Genomic DNA, 10,140 nt, shown 5'->3' on the forward strand with positions numbered 1-10,140 from the left:
AAAACAATCATAATTAATAGTGTGTGGTATTTGTGTAGATTATGCTAGCAAGCCATAAACACGCATCCACAAGTCCTTGTAAACTTTGTCTGTGAAAGATGTAGCATTACGAATCACTGGAGAACAGATATTCTATTCAGTGAATATTGCTGGGCCAGTTAGTTAGCCATACAAAAAGAAATTGGATCCTTACCTCAGATAATACACAAAAATTAATTCTAGGTAAATTAAAGAACTAAATGCAAATAGTGAAACATTTAGGAAAAAAATGAAGAAAAAATTTAACAGTTATAGAAAAGAATTTCTTAAAATACAATAAACTAAAACTATTTTTTAAAGTTTAATAAATTTCACTGATTAAAATATTTCTGTATGGAGAAATATACCATAAATATAACTAATAGATATTATATTTATAAAGGGAAATAGGAATGAGAAATGATACTTGTCGGTATACAACCTTCAGAAGATTAGTATACAAATCATATTAAAAACTCCTAAAAGTAATAATTGCAAGACAAACAACTCAGTAGAAAAATAGGCAAAGAATATTAATTTCCTTTAGTGTCCTCTTTCCCTATTCCATTTAATAACAGGATTTCTGGAGTTTACATATATAATTGACTGTGCTGAGGACTATATTTTCTAGCTTCCTTGTAGCTAAGTATGTCCAGATGACTAAACCTTGGCCAATCATGTTAATGGAAGCAATGTGTCCATTCTAGTCATACGTTTTGAGAAGGCCATTGTTTGCCAATGACTTCTGCCCTGTTTCTGTTTCTCAGGTGCTAGAATGCAGACTTAGTTGAAGTCTGTGAGTCATCTGGTGAACTAAGACCAAACCCTAGAGAATGGCATGGTAACAAAGTAGAAGGGATTTGGATTCCTGGGTTACTTCCTAGAGCAGAATTGCCTACCTAGCCTGATCTGCCCACCCATTCCTGCCTTATTATGCAAGAGAACAATGAATTTCTTTGATATTTGAGCCCCTGAATTTGGAGATCTTTGGTTTTTTTTTTTAACATAAATATTTTTATTCAAAGTTAGTTTTTCAAAACAAAAGTTAGAAGAGTGGTACCGTTTTACATTTTTGCAAATCTTTTTTATATCTGACTTAGCAGAAGACAGCTGGATTCGCTGCTCTGCGTCTTCATTCAATACATTGCTTTGGTTGAAGGAAAAAAAGAAAAACTGGCCTTTTACAGACATGCAGCCAGAAAAGGAACTTCGTGAACCTCCTGAAAGTGTTTCCATTACTCCTGCAAGTCCTCAGCACACACTTTGAGAATCACTGCAGTAAATTAACCCTCCTCTTAACGACTAAGAGATTGAAGTAGTGTTAGAACTGGCAGTTCCGTCCACGGCCAAGGCATTTTAAACAAATTACAAAGGGTGGTGGTGGAGAAGGGAAACCTGAATTCTCCCTTTAACTCTAAATGACACTGATTTCCAATTTGAGTTCACACATTACTCCACTGCCAGCCAAGATAACATATTAATTTTTTTTCAAGTTAACTTTTCTAAACTAAACTGAGAAAGCGACACGTCATACACAAAGTTAACACCTGTACAGCGTTCTCACAGTTTATAAGGCCTCTTTCTGTGCCCAGATGATCCTGTTTAGTCCTTGGCAGCCACTTCACGGAGGAGGAAGAGTTCAGAGCAGAGAGACCACTCGCCCAAGATCACCATCAGCAGCCAGGCTGTGGACCAGGCTTCCTCGAGACCAAGCGACGTGCTCGCAGGACGATCCTGCTTTGGCTCTGATGAACATCTCACTTTCAAAACCTGGCCTTCCACCCTAGAAAGGGGCGGGAGGGCTCTTTACTTGCATTCACTTTTTGCACATACACAAGAGACAGCGTCTGTTCTAGAATCCAACTGGATTTTATTTGACACAGAATACAGTATGGCTTGCCGGAATAGCAAACTGAAAAGCCAAAGCAGAAGAGACACGGTTCTATCTAATTTATAATTAAGTAACAGGAGGGCAAGTCATTCAGTGGATAACAAAAAAACAGTTGAGCTTGATCGAAGAATTCTCTTTTTCTAGTGCCCATACGTTTGGAATTCCCACTCTCTGTTGTCCAACGGACACACCTGCCGTGTTTTGAGCCAGCGAGAGATGCAGTGGAAGTGAAAAGCATGGTTACAGACGCCCCACGCCACGGTGCACTCTTCAGAAGTAGCGGACTCCTGGTTGGCTTGACATTCTATGCAAAGATCCATAATGTGGTTCCTGCAGATGGCACAGTTATCAACCACAATATCCCAGGCCCAGAGGGCTACTGCATTCCACTTTTTCACTTCAAAGCGCTTCTTGCCCGCGCCGCTGTTGGTGCCGCTCGGGGTATCCACATCCATCGCTGCCGCCATTTTGGAAACACACCTGGAGATCTTTGTTACACCAGTTTTACTTATATTCCAACTAATGTAGACAGGAGTAGGAAACTGAATGATACACAAATATGTATATTAAATATAATAGGAGATTGAAATAAATAATATAAAAATACATATTGTGTTGTTCAGTCACCAGTCATGTCTATTTGTAACCCCATGAACTGCAGCATGCCAGGCCTCCGTGCCCCTCACTGTCTCCCAGAGTCTGCACAAGTTCGTATTCATTGCATCAGTGATGCCATCCAGCCATCTCATCCTCTGACACCTTCTTCTCCTTCTGCCCTCAGTCTTTCCCAGCATTAGGAACTTTTCCAATGAGTTAGCTGTTTGCATCAGATGGCCAAAATACTGGAGCTTCAGGTTCAGCATCAGTCCTTCCAGTGAATATTCAAGGTTGATCTCCTTTAAAGGTTAATTGGTTTGAACTCCTTGCTATCCAAGGGACTTTCAAGAGTCTTCTCCAGCATTGATTCTTTGGCATTCTGCCTTCTTTATGGTCCAGCTCTCACAACTGTATGTGATCACTGGGAAGACCATAGCCTTGACTGTATGGCCCTTTGTTGGCAGAGTAATGTCTCTGTTTTTCAACACACTGTCTAGGTTTGTCATTGCTTTCCTGCTAAGAAGCAACTGTCTTCTGATTTCATGGCTGCAGTCACCATCTGCAGTGATTTTGGAGCCAAGAAGAGGAAATCTGTCACTATTTCACCTTTACCCCTTCTATTTGCCATGCAGTAATGGGGCTGGATGCCATGCTGCTGCTGCTGCTAAGTCACTTCAGTCGTGTCTGACTCTGTGCAACCCCATAGACGGCAGCCCACCAGGCTCCCCCGTCCCTGGGATTCTCCAGGCAAGAACACTGGAGTGGGTTGCCATTTCCTTTTCCAAAGCATGAAAGTGAAAAGTGAAAGTGAAGTCGCTCAGTCATGTCCCACTCTTAGCGACCCCATGGACTGCAGCCTTCCAGGCTCTTCCGTCCATGGGATTTTCCAGGCAAGAATACTGGAGTGGGGTGCCATTGCCTTCTCTGTGGATGCCATGATCTTGGTTTTTTTAATATTTAGTCTTAAGCTGGCTCTTTCAGTCTCCTCCTTAACCCTCATTAAGAGACTCTTTAGTTCCTCTTCTCTTTCTGCCATTAGAATGGTATCATCCACATATTTGAGGTTGTTGATACCTATACAAATATGTATATTATTATTTAAATAAATATTTATTTTTTATAACATCCTAAAATAGAGTACTACTGTTAGGAAAAACATGATAAAGGAAATTAATGTTAAACACCCACCCAAATTCACATGTTGAAGTCCTAAGCTCCAGTGCCTCAGAATGCAACCTTGTTTGAAAATAAAGTCAGGGCAGAAGTGATTGGTTAAGTTAAAATGAGGTCTATTTAGGGTGGGCCCTAATCCAACATGACTGTTGTCTAATTTCCCTATTAGTCACTTGGCTGGTGTCTAGTTAGACACAAACATAAAGATGAACAGAGGGAGATGATATGAAGGGACACAGTCATCTATAAGCCAAGGAGAAGACCTGGGACAGATGCTTCCTCACAGCCCTCAGAAGGAACCAACTTTGCCAGCATCTTCATTTTGGAATTCCAGCTTCCAGAATTGTGAGACAATCAATTTCTGCTGTTTAAGCCACCCCATTTACAGTGCTCATCTGTGGCAGCCCTAGCAAACTAATCCACCTGTGTGTGTTCAGCTTCTCAGCTGCGTCCAACTCTTTATGATCCTGTAGACTATAGCTTGCCAGGCTCCTCTGTCTGTGGGATTCTCCAGGCAAAGATACTGAAGTGGGTAGCCATTTCCTACTCCAGGGATCTTCCCGAACCAGGGACTGAATCCCTGTCTCTTGCGTCTCCTGCACTGTAAGTGGATTCTTTACCTGCTGAACCACTGAGGAAGTCCAGACTAATCTACCTGTGACTCAACGATTCCTTGTATAGGTGTATGTCTACAGAAACTCTCACAAGAGCATACCAGAAGTTACACAGAAGGATGAAGCATTGCAACAATGAAATATTGGATATTCATCAATAAGAAAATAAATATTATACATAAAGTATATTAACATAGTGGAAAACTCTACCACAGAACAACGATAGCATCACAATAGGGATTAAAATATGTAAAAATTTTAAAGTTCACATCCAAAATTATTGTTAAATAAAATTTTAAAACAAAATAAAATACAGGTTGAGAAAAAGTATTTGTGAAATAAGACAGCAAATGGATTTTTATTCTTTTTGCTATGAAGAGTTTTTATAAACAATGACAAAAAGGTAAGTACTTCCATACAAGGGACAAGACACAGCAGCACTTTGAAGAAAAATGTAAATAACAAATAAATGTAGGAAAAAATATTCATTATCACTAAAAACAAACAAATACAATCTTACATCAGCAGAAACCAAAAAGATTTAAAATCTTAACTTTGCAAAGATTAGTAGCCCACCAAACTCCTCTGTGCATGAGATTTTCCAGGTAAGAATAGTGGAGTGGGTTGCCATTTCCTTCTCCGGGAGACCTTCCCAGTCTAGGGATCGAACCCACAGCTCCTGCTACGTCTCCTGCATTGCAGGTGGATTCTTTACCACTGAGCCACCAGGAAAGCCCATTCCCAAGTGGCTCAGTGGTAAAGAATCTGTCTGCCAACACAGGAGACGTAGGTTTGTATCTGAGTATGCAAAGATGAGATATTAATCAATGCCAGTGAAATGTGAGGTCAACTTATTTGAAGGACAGTTTTACAGTGTTAAAAACAACTAAAATGTGGAAACCTTTTTGTCCTCCAATATGAATATATCTTAAAATAATAAGAAGGTAACTCAAAGAGGTAATCACCCTTGTTCATAATTACCATGAAGTTGTCAATGCAGACTAATCAGAAACAGCTTTTAAATGGCTAGTATATTTAAAAAATGTTTTTAATTGAAAGAAATTGCTTAATAGAATTTTGTGGTTTTCTGTCATACATCAACAAGAATCAGCCATAGGGACACCCATGTCCCCTCCCTCCTGAATCTCCCTCCCATCTCCCTCTCCATCCCACCCTTCAGCCTGTTACAGAGTCTCTGTTTGAGTTCCCTGAGTCATACAGCAAATTCCCATTGGCTATCTCTTTTATATATGGTATCATAAATTTCCATGTTACTCTCTCCATATGTCTCCCCTTCCCCCTCTTCCCCTTATAGGTCTGTTCTCTATGTCTGTTTCTCCCATGGCTGCCCTGAAAATAAATTCATCAGTGCCATCTTTTTAGATTCTGTATATATGTATCAGTATACGATATTTATATTTCTCTTTCTGACTTACTTCACTCTATATAATAGGCTCTAGTTTCGTCCACCTCATTAGAACTGATTCAAATGTGTTCCTTTTTACAGCTGAGTAGTATTCCATTGTATGTATATACCACAGCTTTATCATTCATCTGTTGATGGACATCTAGGTTGCTTCCATGTTCTAGCTATTGTAAATAGTGCTGCAATAAACATGGGTACGTGTGTCCTTTTCAATTTTGGTTTCCTCAGGGTATATGCCAACGAGTGGGAATGCTGGATCATATGATGGTTTTATTCCTAGCTTGTTAAGGAATCTCCATACTGTTTTCCATAGTGGCTATATCAGTTTACATTCCCACCAGCAATGCAAGATGTTCCCTTTTCTCCACACCCTCTCCAGCATTTATTGTTTGTAGACTTTTTGATGATGGCCATTCTGACCGGTATGAGGTGGTATCTCATTGTAGTTTTGATTTGCCTTCCTCTAGTAATGAGTGATGTTGAGCACCTTTTCATGTGCTTGTTAGCCATCTGTATGTCTTCTTTAGAGAAATGTCTTCCCATGGTTAGTATATTTTTAATCTAAATAAATACTGATGCATCCTTAAACTATCCAGTATTGCTATTTATCGTTCCCAATATATTTTTTCTAGTTTTTCAAAGGAAGCATATAAGGCAGTAATCAGTTTATAGGGTAGGGTCTTCACTGGATGATGAGGAACTTTTGGTGACAAACATAACAGCCTGGCTTAGCACAGTGAAGGGGCACCTGTGTCCTCCAGACACGGAAGTGGGTGGGGGGCCACCCTTCAGTCAATTGCAGAGGGAGAACTACTCCCTTGGTTTGACAGAGGGGTCCTTTTACCTGGCAGATATGCTCTGCATGGAGAAAGGACTGGAGTGAACCAATTTAGTTGGGGCTAAAACGTTGATTTTTAGTTTTTTCAGTATATTTGAAGCATTTCAAAATTGAAAGAGCTTTAAAGGCGCTATAACAGAAAGGCTCCAATTTTAAATAACAACTCAAAACTTCAAAAGCTAGTAATAAACTTTATAAGCTAAGTGTAAGATCTCTATGAAGAAAACCAGAACACCTAGCAAGAAGCTTAAAAGAAGATGGTCAAAATGAAATCTGAGGCTGAAGCCTGACATATAAAATAGATGCTAATATTTGTTGAGCAAACAGATAACAGACTCCGTTTATCTGGCATGAATTTATGCCAGACACCCCGCAAAGTGCTTCTTACACATTGTCCCAGTTAATCCTCTAATGCTCCAGCAAAGCATGGGTTACCAGAATCCCTGTTTTACATAAGAGGACACCATGGAAGACTGAGGTTCTCTGTTTAAGATCAGAGAACCAGGAAGTCCTGGTTTGTAGCTCAGGAATGCCTGGCTCCAGAACTAGGATCTTCACCCCACTGTAAAACCTGTCTCATTTAAGTGGGGTGGAGTCCTGCCTCTTGACACCCTCATAGACCCTAGGAATAAGGAACTATATCTGCTAAGATAGGAAAACAGTACAGCTCTGTAAAAACTTGGTCGATTCAATGTTTCTTGTATTCTGTTCTGTATCATCTAATTTTTTAATTTTAAATTGCAACCAGTGTCTTTAGTGCTAACCAGTGTAGAGGTGGCAGAAAGAAACAGGTGAAAGGATCTCAAGGGAAAGATGAGATAGCAGTAAAGGGAGGTGCTCCATCCTCCTATAGGGACTGCTTCTGGGGCTAATCCTTGAAGGCTTTGTGGTTCAGTTTTGTAAGTGATTTCCTGCCCCCCAAAGAGGGTAAGAAACTCTGGAATCCAACTCCCTGAGATTCAAGTCTCATTTCTTCCTCTTGGTAGATGTATGAACTCAGGAAAGTTATTCGGCATCTCTGGGCCTCAGTTTCTTTATCCTCATAAGAGACTTGTCAGGGCTAAATGAGGTATTGCATGAATAGTGTATGATTCAGAATTTAGCATATGATACACCCAAATTATGTCTTACTCATCATCATCATTGTCATCATGGTCACATTACCATCATTCTCTGAACCTAGCAGCCACCCCAAGAACCTCAACTCCTAAGACTTCCTACTGCTCTGAACACATAGCCTCAACTTAACTGAGTTCCCCTCAGCAAGTGGCAACAATAGACCAGGGCCCTGGGAAATGCCCACTCCATCAGGCTCTTTCTCCCAAACCCAGGGCTGAGAATTGTTTGTGGAAGCCTGAATGAGAGACTGATGACTCAAGATAAGATAGGCAATCAGCTTGGACTCACCACTGCAGACTTCTGGTCTACTTGTAAAATGAGTCTTGTCATTTATTTGACAGTCCCCAGGATTTCACACAGGGAGAGGGACAAATAAAGTCAAGCCCCCAGTGGAATGTTGCTGATAGCCTCAAGTGAGGAGTTGGGTGTTCTGGGGGCCCCCAAGCTTGGGCAGCCCCTCAGTTTCCTAGTCATCTCGAAGCCCACCATTCATTTCAGTCAGTGTTTATAGAGTACCAACCATGAGAGGCAGGTCCAGGTGGTTTTCCTCTTTAAAGACCAGCGAAATATTTGCACTTCAAATGTATTTAATGTGGTTTCAAAAATTTAACTCAGAGCAGAAGTATCCCATCGGTACACCTCTAGCCACCAGCTGCCCTTTAGTCATCTGTTCCTTAAGTGGTATGGGAACACAGACTTGGGCAGCAAAGATCTAAGTTCAGAGGCTGACTCGGCTGCTCTGAGCCCATTTTCTCCTCATTCTGCTACCAGTTTTGCAGGCTTGTGATGGTTAAATGAGATTGTGCATAAAGCATCCAGGAATGCATGCACCTCATTAAATTAATCCTAAAGAAAATAACTGGTAAAGCAGAGGATCCTCCAGCCACTTTATCTTCTTTATATAGAGTGTTTTTATGTATTAGGTCTCTCAGAATTCAGATACCACAGTCAGGGGAGGGAGGCCCTGTCCAGTCACAGCATATGGCAGGCCTGCCACGCCAGCGTATGGCCTGGGCCTTTGCAGCTGCTTATCTGTGAATGTCTTCCCCACCCACTTATGCTGCAGGTGTGGTTCACTTCACTCAGTATTCCCAGCACCTAAAACTAGGACCTGGCATTGTGTGGTCACCTCAGTCTATATCTGCTGAGGGAGAGGTCAAAGAATGAATGAAAGAAAACAGAAAACAGTGAGGGGGGGGGGGGGAAGTTTCCTATTGTTCAACTACAGCTTGATGCTTATTCTTCAAGATCCAGATCAACATCGTCTCTTTTTAACTTTCCTGGCTCCCTCATCTTTTCCCTTCCTCCCACCATGCCTTCCAGGTCTCTCCTCTCCTTCACTCCCATCTCTCCTTTTCCCATGATAGAATGGATATCTCTTGGTCTCCTTCATCTTAGAAAATCTACAGACGGAATGTAAATGAGATGGAATGCACTGGACACGGTTGACACAGCAGGGGTAAATGCAAAGCCCTCCAATCCCTGAGCCATTGCCAATGGGATCCATTTGACTATAGAATGGCTGGCTCTTCCTCATGCCAAAAAAACCAGAGTAGCAGAGTGGGACAAAAGAACATGCATCTGGATGCAAGCCTAGAAACAAAGGGTAGAGTCAACTTACAGAGTGCACTTCAGAAAGTTTAAAGGGAGAGAGAGAAGAGGTATTACTATGGAGGGCCTGCTGTGACCACCCAGCAAGGCAGAGAGCATGAACAGCATTTTTGTCCAATAAATCAGTGCTTCTCAATGCTGTGTGCACAGGTGTTAGCTGGAGATTTTGTCAAAATTCAGATTCTGCTTTGGTAGATCTAGGGTTGGGCCTGAGATGCTATACTTCTAACAAGCTCCCAAGTGATGGTAGTGCTCCTGGTCCAGGAATCACACTTTGAGGACCCAAAGTTTAATGCAAAAAGCCCTAAAAAGTTTTCCTGGCATGTTCTCTCTCATCTTTTTAAAGATGTGAACAGGCCACCCAACAGAAATTGAAAGGCTTTGAACGGCCTGGTGTCCAAAGGGATTCTCTGGTCATCCCCCACACACCTCTTCTTACAGCCTTTGCCTGGACACTCCCCAACATAGGGCAGCCTCCTCCAGGCAGCCTAGGCTGACGGGGGATTAGGAATTCCAAGAGCTCAATTTTAAACCTCTAGCTTGATCCCCAGAACCACATATAGCTCCCGCAGCATAGATGAGGGCAGCCATAAAACGTCATCCTCAGGCTTCCTTCAAAGAACGCTTAAGCCATATGGAATTTAATTTCACTGTCCATTCTCCCTTCTAGATAGGTGATTTAAGAGCATGTTTGTAGATACTTCTGCCTCTTTTTGCCCTCCTTTACCCCAACACACACAACCAGTAGACACTGAGCACTTGAGGAAATGATTATTTCCTTAGTCTCAAAGTTTTTAACATAGTAGGTACTTGGTAAATGTTTGTTGAACTAATTAACAAAAGTCTTGACTTT

At 41.3% G+C, this 10,140-nt stretch overlaps 1 pseudogene across 1 annotated transcript; it reads right to left on the bottom strand.

The window, feature by feature from the left end:
- Positions 1 to 1,872: 1,872 nt before the first annotated feature.
- On the bottom strand, positions 1,873 to 2,392 carry LOC113891458 (annotated as a pseudogene). Its single transcript, XR_003510766.1, has one exon. The product of XR_003510766.1 is annotated as an E3 ubiquitin-protein ligase RBX1 pseudogene (transcript).
- Positions 2,393 to 10,140: the final 7,748 nt, after the last annotated feature.

Source organism: Bos indicus x Bos taurus, chromosome 4 (genome assembly GCF_003369695.1).
Source record: "Bos indicus x Bos taurus breed Angus x Brahman F1 hybrid chromosome 4, Bos_hybrid_MaternalHap_v2.0, whole genome shotgun sequence".
In the NCBI taxonomy this organism is placed as follows: Eukaryota; Metazoa; Chordata; class Mammalia; order Artiodactyla; family Bovidae; genus Bos; species Bos indicus x Bos taurus.